This window comes from Sorghum bicolor, chromosome 8 (genome assembly GCF_000003195.3).
Source record: "Sorghum bicolor cultivar BTx623 chromosome 8, Sorghum_bicolor_NCBIv3, whole genome shotgun sequence".
In the NCBI taxonomy this organism is placed as follows: Eukaryota; Viridiplantae; Streptophyta; class Magnoliopsida; order Poales; family Poaceae; genus Sorghum; species Sorghum bicolor.
Window position 1 is genome coordinate 43633778 of NC_012877.2, and position 10069 is coordinate 43643846.

The following is a 10069-nucleotide window of genomic DNA, read 5'->3' on the forward strand; positions in this document are numbered from 1 at the left end:
GACCCTGGAACCGCCTTTGATGTGGGGTCGGGCGACCCACTTCTGGGCCTCTGGGCCCACCAGCAGTGTCCACAGGGGTCCCTTATGTCGGTGGACTAGGTGGCACACCTGGGTCCCACCAAAGAGGGGTCGGGCGACCCCCTCCCTGTGGGCCCAGGGTGTCACCTGTTGTCCCCTCGATCTCCTCTTGATGATTCTGATGTTGGCTTTGTCAAATAATGTCTTGAATTTGTTGTTCCTGCATAAACAAGCTAAGAGTACAAGTGGAACTAGTTATGGATAAAATATGTTCATGTCATGTCGTTTCCCCTTGCAACCGAGGCATGTTGACGGTGTTTTGTATGTGGATTTCTATGGTATATCCACCATCAACAAGATCCCCCAAGCTTAACCTTTGCTCGTCCCGAGCAAACAATCAAACTTAGCCTCGGTGGATCAGGTATTGTTACTATGTTCACATTTCAAGAGTACCATGTGTACAACAAAGTTCTTCTCTTTGCATGAAAAATTTAGCTATGTAAACTTACCCCTATTACCTTAGTCCCTTATGGGGCTTATGGCTTTTCCTTTGTCTTAGGTGGTTGAGAGACAGAACAGTTTGACTTGAGCACTAACTTTCTCATTCTTAGCAAGTTTCATATCAGAGGTTTTGTGATATTTTCAAAAGAAAGCTTAAATGTTCCTCTTATGGTTCTCTCATGTCACTCAAATGGTGTATGATTCCTCACCAAGGCATATGGTAAGAGTTGCCTTCTCTATTTCATCCTATTTCTAAAAGGCTTATGTGGAGTTCAAGGTAGGGATGAAAGGAGATAGCATACTTACTTTGCATGTATTGCGAAGTCAAAGCTCGGATCCTTGAAGAGAAGTGTCATACTCCCAGATCAAGATGTGCAAGTGTGATATATGGTGGACTAGGTTGCTCCTTTATTTGATAGACTCTCTATGTATTGAGACATGGCTAGCATTTTTTTCTTCTTTTTTTTTATATATATATGAGCTTTCATGTGCTCAATTTTCTTTTTTTGTGGACTTGCACATGTCCATCTTTTTATTTCATTTTGCCTAGCCCTTTTGATGTCTCATTTACCAAATAATGCTTAGAGAGATGTTCTACCATTTAGAGTATGGAGCAACCTATTTAGTGGATGCGAAATACATGTGGTTGCGTACTTCCAGTGTAGAAGCAGCATATATATATGTGGTGTGTACGTGATCTTGATCTTAGGAGCATGAAAAGTCTCTTAACAAGGGTCAACAAGACTTGACGACACTCAACACAAAGCAAATAGCTTATGTGGAAAGGTTGCAATTATGTAAAGTAGATATGGCTGTGGTAGGAATTCATCACCATTGAGGAACAATTAAGGTTTTGATCATTTTAAGAATAAATCTCTGATAATCATGCATGCTTAGAAAAATATTATAGTAGCTCTTGTCTTACTATCTCATGTTCCACAACAACTTAGACTTAGTTCTAGCACTTGCAACCCACAAAGTTTTTAGGTTCATGGCAGTTTAAGTGAGCTAAGTGATCCATACTTAGAGAAATACTAAGTTGTATACTAGGCACTAGAGAAACATTAACAAGCAACTAGTCATAATTTCCATGAGGGATATAAACATACATGAAGCATATATGCTAAAGGGAAATGCTAATAAATATTTATTTTTATTTTTTTTAAGTAAGAATGATAAAATGCATGAAAATAAATAGGATAGAATACTTACCTTAGTGGGGGAGAGGATCTCCCCCAAGCTAGATCTTCGCTCACTATGGTGGCGGGAAATTTTGGTACCATCCAGCCCAGCGTTGTGCGTCTTCCTCTCGCACACGTCAGATATGTTGGCCGTTTTGTAACGCCAGTTGCAATGTTGCTTCTTGCCCAATCTGCAATTCGCCCATGTCATTAATGAGACTGTCCATACCTGTGGGCTGGTGACGCCTAGCCCTGTCCCTTGGGCGTGGAGTGCGTTGTGGAGGTAGACCCATGGAGTCTGAAGCATCCACTGACATCGCTTCATCGCCCTCTTCAACGTCATGGTGCGAGGATCCTCCTTGCTCCATCTGGGCGGCTTGCATCATCCTTCTTGTCACCCTGCGTGTCCCTGCAACATCTGGACTTGCCACTCGGGCTAGTCTAATGGTAAGTGTGCGGACCCCATACAACCGGCGCCTCGCACATGGGAGAGGAATTTCGGTTGTATAGCCCGGATAAATCATTTTAAGTTCACCATTTGGATCTCTTATGAGCATGTTAGCATTGATAAAGAAGTTCTCATCTACCACTCCTCTAACATAGCCAATGTCTTCAAAATAATGTGATTCAAGTAATCCAAAAGTATCGGCTATTCGAGTAATAAAGGATGTGAAATAGATGGGCTTCCCATACTCAATAGAGTTAAGCCAATAGTTCACTAGCAGTTTCACAGGGGAGACCTTGATTTTACTAACCATGGCATAGAGAATTTTAAGTTCATCATCAATTAAAGTATCAGTTCCCATGCCAGGATATAGAGTGCACATGATCCAGAAGTGAAGAAAGCGCAAGGTTGGATTATGGATTTCAATGGGAGTTGGATTTGAACAATCATTAGAGCCAGAAATTGCTTTCCAGAATCTAAATTTATCGAACATTCTAGTGGCATGATCTAGATCAAGTTCACATTCATGTTCACACCCTAAAGCAGTGTTTAGCAAACTCCAATTTAATTGATGTTCTTGCTCACACATGCGAAAAGATATTCCATTATTTGTGAGTTTTAGGGTGCATAGAAATTCCTTAGCAAGCAATTCTTTTCCAAATTCAGGCACTTGCCAAAAACTACTCCAACCAATTGCTCTAAACACCTTATCGAATTCAACATCCATACCTGTGCGGGCCAAAGGTCCGGATCGATGATGCTAGTGTGTAGGAAGAGACCCTCTCGGATGATGTAGTACCTTTGCAACTCTTCTTGGCTTAACATGAGGCCGCTCTCGGGCTCTCTCATCCTTGATGGAGGCTCGTAGGGTACCATCCCATGGTAACCTTCTTCTTCCTCCCTTCCATGAGCATGGTGAGAGCCTTGAGAAGAGCTCTCACCCTTTGCTTTCTTGAACTTGCCGAAGATATGCTTCTTCATCCTCCTACACAAGTGAGGCAAACCAAGCTCCTACTACTACTACTATGCAAGGGGAATCTTTTTGGGTTTTTGTTTTGATGACTATTTCTAAACTAAACTTGAGAAATGGCTTGTAACAAAGAGAGAAGAGAAAGGATTGTGAGCTCGAAATGGTTCTGGTGGTTTTGGGTGTGGAGTTGAGCTCACAATGCTGTGGTATTTATAGGGGGAGAAGGGCAAGTAGTGGACCCACAATATAGGGGTCGGCCGTCCCCCCTAGAAGCACTTTGAATTTGAGTTTAGCTTTATACAGGGAACCATTCTACATGCTTTCAAGATTTTGCAGAGATGGTCCAAAATGGGGGTCGGCCGACCCCCATCCTAGCCCCTCCTCCACTTAAACATTGTGTCATTGATTGTCCGGAAAAGTAAAGGCTAGGTGTGGACCAAAAGTTTTCAAATTGTTTCTGAGATTCCCTGTTTTAGTGCTTTGTGAAAGGTAAAAGATGAATGGCAAAAGTGGAGACATGTCTAAAGTGATTCCTATGGACCATGGGAGCACTCAAGCATGCCTAGGTGACCACTTTGCAGAATTTAAGCTAGTGGAGTGGTCCCCAAAAGAATCAAAGATGAAAGGAGCATCTTATGACTAAAGTAAAGGATCAAGGGACCACTCTTTTTCAAACTTTAGCTAGTGTTACAAGCATAGGACTCCATTGTGATTCAAATGGTGGCCAGCAGGAGGCAAGTGGGGCCAATATGGGGGTCGGCCGACCCCCACATTGGAGCTCCCAGAGCATCCAAGTGCTGGGTTGGAACCTCTATGACTAGCAAGGTTGAAATGTGGTGAAGTGGGCCCCAAGGTGGGGTCGGGCGACCCCCCTTTGGGAGCTCCAGCAGCTCAAATTTTTATGACAAGTTATTCTCAAGATTTTATTTATTATGGCTAATCATTTTGTCGAAATAAGATATGCAAAATTCAAAGTAAGAATGCAATTGAAAAGTGAATAGTAGAAATTGAAATGCAGAAAATAAATATGGGATAACTACTGATTTACCTTATCAGCAAGGGCTCCATGTTTTAGGTCCGTAGAGCAGGACCTCTCCATCTTGTTCATCCTTCGGGTGCATCAGATGGTCCCGGAGACGTGGACCTTGATTGCACCTCTTTCTCCCGCCATACTTGCTTGGTATTGATTTTTGGTTCAGCGGGTTCCTCTTCTTTCTTTTCGGCCCTTTTGGCCGACTTACCTCTCTTGTCCCTTCGGCGTCGGATGTGGCGAGGCTTAGTCGGAGGTTCTTTGTCCTTCACCTGCATGTTAGCTTTATAACCATTGAATGGACATTTTACCTTCCATCCTGGGAATTGGAGGTGAATCTGGCCGGACCCCACATAGATGACTGCATTGACCGTGTTGAGGAATGGCCTTCCCAAGATGATCGAGACATCATTATTGGATCCCATATCCAAAATGATGAAGTCGGCAGGGACGTAGTCGTCTTGGACCTTTACCAGTATGTCCCTTGCCAACCCCTCAGGGAACCTGATCGTCTGATCTGCCATCTGCAAACGAACAAATGTGGGGTGCAAAGGCCCCCCTAGCAAATTATCATAAGTTACCTTGGCCATGATGTTGACACCCGATCCAAGGTCGCAGAAGGCGTTGTGGAAGATTTGCGGTCCGATCTCACAGGTGATGGTCGGCAGGCCTGGGTCGTCCTTCTTGGTGATGAAGGGCGAATCCAGAAGATAGCTCCAGTTGGATTGTACCGGAGGCTTACCGAACCTCGTAGTAACTAGTTTAACTCCTTCAATTGGGTCCTCAGGTTTCCCTGGGATCTTACCTTGCTCGAAGGATGGGACAGCTGCTGCTAATTGAGCTAATTGTGTTTCTAGCATTTTGTTAAAGCTCAACTGATTTTTCATAGCAGAGTTAAAGCTATCCAACTTTTCACTTAAGTTTTCAAGGATCTTATCATTAGCCATCATTTTCTTGTTAATGCTATCATTGATTTTAGATTGGCCTAAGACAAGATCTCTAAGAGAAGGTTGGTTACCAAAAGAATTATTGAAATTTTGATTGTAACCATTACCTTGATTACCTTGGTAGAAGGGGCGCGAGTTCCATTGCTGTTGTTGGGGCCGGTACCCATTGTTGTTGTTGTTGATGAAGCTCACTTCCTCCTTTGTTTCGGGACAATTGTTTCCCGAATGATCATCTCCTCCGCACACTTCGCACCATGAATCAGATTCAATGGCCCGTGCAGTGGCGTAAGGTGGAATGGTCTCTTGCTTGGAACTTTCTTCCATCTTCTTCATTAAGAGGTCCATCTTAGCAGAGAGCATGTCCACCTCATTCAAGGCATGGACACCTCTTCTCTTGGGTTGGAGGCGTTCCTCATTCCATCCTTGGTTTATAACCATCTTTTCAATGAGGTCCTTGGCATCCTTGACATTGTGTTGCAAGAATGCTCCTCCAGCGGCAGCATCAAGGTGACTACGGGCCAAACCGGTCAGGCCATGGTAGAAACCTTGGATTAGGAGCCACTCCTCTATCCCATGATGAGGACAGGCGCGAATGTACTCCTGCAGACGTTCCCATGCTTCGGGAATCGTCTCATCTGCTTGCTGTTGGAAGCTGGAAATCTTTCCACGAAGGGCGCTGGTCTTGCCCATCGGAAAGAACTTCTTGAGAAATCCATTGGCGCACCTCTCCCACGTGGTCACTTCACCCTTGTTGGCGTAGAACCATTGCTTCGCCTTCCCCAATAACGAGAATGGGAAGAGGCGAAGACGGATGGCGTCTGTGGCGACATTCTTGATGGTGAAGGTGCCGCACACCTCCAAGAAGTGATGGAGATGGGCATTGGCATCCTCGTGTGGCTTTCCACAGAAGGGATTAGCTTGCACCATATTGATAAGCGCAGGCTTCAACTCAAAAGTCGCATCCCCCAAGTTAAGCTGCGGACCCGTGGCGACATTGTCAGCCGACGGCGCAGAGTACTCAGAGATGGTCTTCTGGGCCATAGCTTCTTTGATAACCGGTGCAGATACTCCTTCCTCTAACGGATTCAGGTTCGAGATGAACCTTTGAGGTGGAACTTGACGACGTCTAGTTCTCCTCAACAGTTGCTCAGGATCTTCAACGAAGTTTGACGGCAATTGGAAACCGCTCATACACTGTCAGGCTTCACAATAAAGGAAGACAAGACAAGTGATGGGTTATCCCTATCACTACTTGATAACTAGCAAACTCTGGATTCTCTTTTTGTTAAAACTCTTAGAAAGACGCTCTCCCCGGCAACGGCGCCAGAAATGCTTGTTGACACTTCTTAACGCAACCACCGGATATCGGCGACGGCGCCAGAAGTGCCCTGGTAGGGTAACTCTATTTACTATTGGATAATTCCGCAAGCGCACAGAATGTACCACTGTAGCACTTCACCAAGGAGTATTCCAAGGTATCGTAATTTATATTTTCCCAAGGGAAAGCGGCTAAGTGTGTTTAACAAAAAGGGGAATGAGATTCCTTGAGTTACCTAGTATCAACTAGTGAATAAGGGTGGTAAATAACGAATAGGAAGGGTAGTGGTGAATCCAAGGTCCTATGCTAAAGGTAAATGGTAGAGTTAGCTAGGTGGGAGGACAACGAGTGAGTAAAGGACTCCTATGTATCTAACTTGACTTCTATGACTTACTTTAATAGATAATTGTCTTAACTACGCTAGAGCCTTACTAACTGTGTGCGAGGGATAGCCGAGCTGGTAAGACGCTTAGAAGGTTTTTCACCTAACCACTTACCGAAAGCGACTATTGGGCTTATGGACGCCTTACCTTTTAAGAACTAGCCTGTACGTGAGGAGAACCTAATGCCGCCCACGATCTGTCACCTACGAGGGAGTGCGCTCCTACTTTCTGTTCAAGCCAGCGGTAATCAAAGGTAATCTTAAGTATGAGCACCACGCTCACACTTAATCCTACAACGCTAACTAGTTGTAGCTAGCTAGAGCTCCTATACAAGATAGGACGATGATGCACACACAGGAGTGGTTACAGGTCACTAACTTCACTAAGACAACTATATTACTAAAGTAAATGCACAACAAGACTAAAAGACTTGCACTAAGTAAGAACTCAGTAAAGTAAAGTAAGAATAATATATTAATAAAAGGAAAGTCTTACAAAAGTAGAAAGGTACAAGGGCTATACCAGACTCTCCAGAAGACGACTCCGGAGACCCCGAGCTTCGCTCGACTCGACTCTAACTCCCACTCTAGACTAACTACTACTCTACTTGTATGCTTGGAACTTATAATGCACTTGGCCTTGGAATTGCACACTTGAAATGAAGGATGGAGGCTGCCTTTTATAGAGGGAGATGGAGTAGGGGTTACTCCATCGCCACGTCATCGATCCGCGTGACATCTTCTCTCCACCCTTGGATCAAACCGACCTCACAACCGCCATTTGATCAACGGCAGGGGCAAATCAACATGTGGGACATGTGGGGAAAGTCGGTGGGAGGCCACCGACCCTGGAACCGCCTTTGATGTGGGGTCGGGCGACCCCACTTCTGGGCCTCTGGGCCCACCAGCAGTGTCCACAGGGGTCCCTTATGTCGGTGGACTAGGTGGCACACCTGGGTCCCACCAAAGAGGGGTCGGGCGACCCCCTCCCTGTGGGCCCAGGGTGTCACCTGTTGTCCCCTCGATCTCCTCTTGATGATTCTGATGTTGGCTTTGTCAAATAATGTCTTGAATTTGTTGTTCCTGCATAAACAAGCTAAGAGTACAAGTGGAACTAGTTATGGATAAAATATGTTCATGTCATGTCGTTTCCCCTTGCAACCGAGGCATGTTGACGGTGTTTTGTATGTGGATTTCTATGGTATATCCACCGTCAACACCCATACCTATTGCAAATTCATCAAACTCTCCCGATGTAAACATAGTACCCTGATCGGTAGTGATTGTCTGAGGAATACCAAATGGGTAAATAATATGCTCTTTCACAAAATCAATCAAGTTAGCCGATGTCACTTTCTTTAAAGCCTCAACCCATTTAATGAAATAGTCAGTGGCAACTAGGATGAACTTATGCCCCTTGCTTGATGGTGGATAAATTTGGCCGATTAGATCGATAGCCCATCCTCGGAACGGCCAATGTTTAATAATAGGATTCATGGCCGACGCGGGTACCCTCTGAATATTGCCAAATTTCTGACATCCTTGACATCCTTTGAAATATTTAAAGCAATCTTCGAGTATAGTCGGCCAATAATATCCATTTCTCCTAATAATCCATTTCATTTTGAAAGCCGACTGATGCGCTCCACACACTCCTTCATGGATCTCACCCATAAAGCTTTTAGCCTCATCATCACCTAAGCATTTGAGTACAACTCCATCTATTGTCTGATAATATAATTCATCTCCAAGGAGTACATACTTGGTAGCTTGAAACCTGACTCGCCTCTCAACCCTTTTAGATGGATCCTTTAAATAATCAACGAGTTCCTTTCTCCAATCATCGACACTGATTGCCGATAACACATTTAAGATATGCTGATATCCCGGGGCATGCTGAGCCAACCGATTAGCCTCCTCATTATGCAATCGAGAAACATGCTCTAATCAGAAATCCTTGAATTCCTTCAATAGTTGCATACTTTTTTCATAATAGGTTATCAAGACCTCGCTTCGGCACTCATAAATCCTAGCTAATTGATTTATAACCAACATAGAATCACCGAAGATTTCAACAACATCTGCATGAACCTCTTTTCAATAATTCCAACCCTTTGATCAAAGCCTGATATTCGGCTTGATTATTTGTTGACGTGGCAACAATCGGCAGAGAGAACTCACACTTCTTTCCTTGAGGAGAAATTAGTACTATGCCGATTCCTGCCCCCGGTCACACATGGATCCATCAAAGAAGAGCGTCCAGGGAACGATCTCCAAAGCTCCTACCATATCGCAGTGCTGGGTCACAAAATTGGTCATAATTTGTCCTTTAACTGCCTTAGCCGATTCGTACCGCAGATCAAATTCCGACAGCGCCAGAATCCATTTGTCGATTCTTCCGCTCATGATCGGCATGGACAGTATGTATCGGACTACATCATCTTTGCATATAACAGAGCATTCGGCCGATAGCAAATAGTGTCTCAACTTAATACATGAAAAGTATAAGCACAAACATAGTTTTTCAATTGCCGAATACCTAGTCTCAGCATCAATCAGTTTTCTACTTAAATAATAAATCACACGCTCCTTCCCTTCGAATTCTTGAATCAAGGCTGAACTGATGACCACCCCATCGGTAGACAAATACAATTTGAAAGGTTTTCCTTGCTGAGGTGGAACTAGAACCGGAGGCTTCATCAAATAATTCTTGATTTCGTCCAGCGCTGACTGTTGCTCTTTCCCCCATACAAACTCTTGATCGGCTTTCAACTTAAGTAAAGGGCTAAAAGCATGAATTTTACCAGACAAGTTAGATATAAATCGCCTGATAAAATTTACCTTGCCGATCAGAGATTGAAGCTCAGTCTTGTTGGTAGGGGCAACTATTTTGTTGATAGCATCAATAGATCGGAGATTGCCCTCTCTGATGCACCATGAAACCAAGAAATTGCCCTGCCGATACGCCAAATGCACATTTATTAGGATTCATCTTTAAACCATGTTTCCTTGTGCATTCCAACACCTTTCATAGATCGGCGAGATGCTTTGTGAAATCCCCAGATTTAACCACCACATCATCAATATAGATTTCCACCAGTTGCTGATGAACTCATGGAAGATAAAATTCATAGCCCTCTGATAAGTAGCACCGGCATTTTTCAAGCCAAAAGTCATGATTATCCATTCGAACAACCCAACATGATCAGGACATCTAAATGCAGTTTTTGGAATATCTTCTTTAGCCATGAATATTTGATTATATCCTGCATTGCCA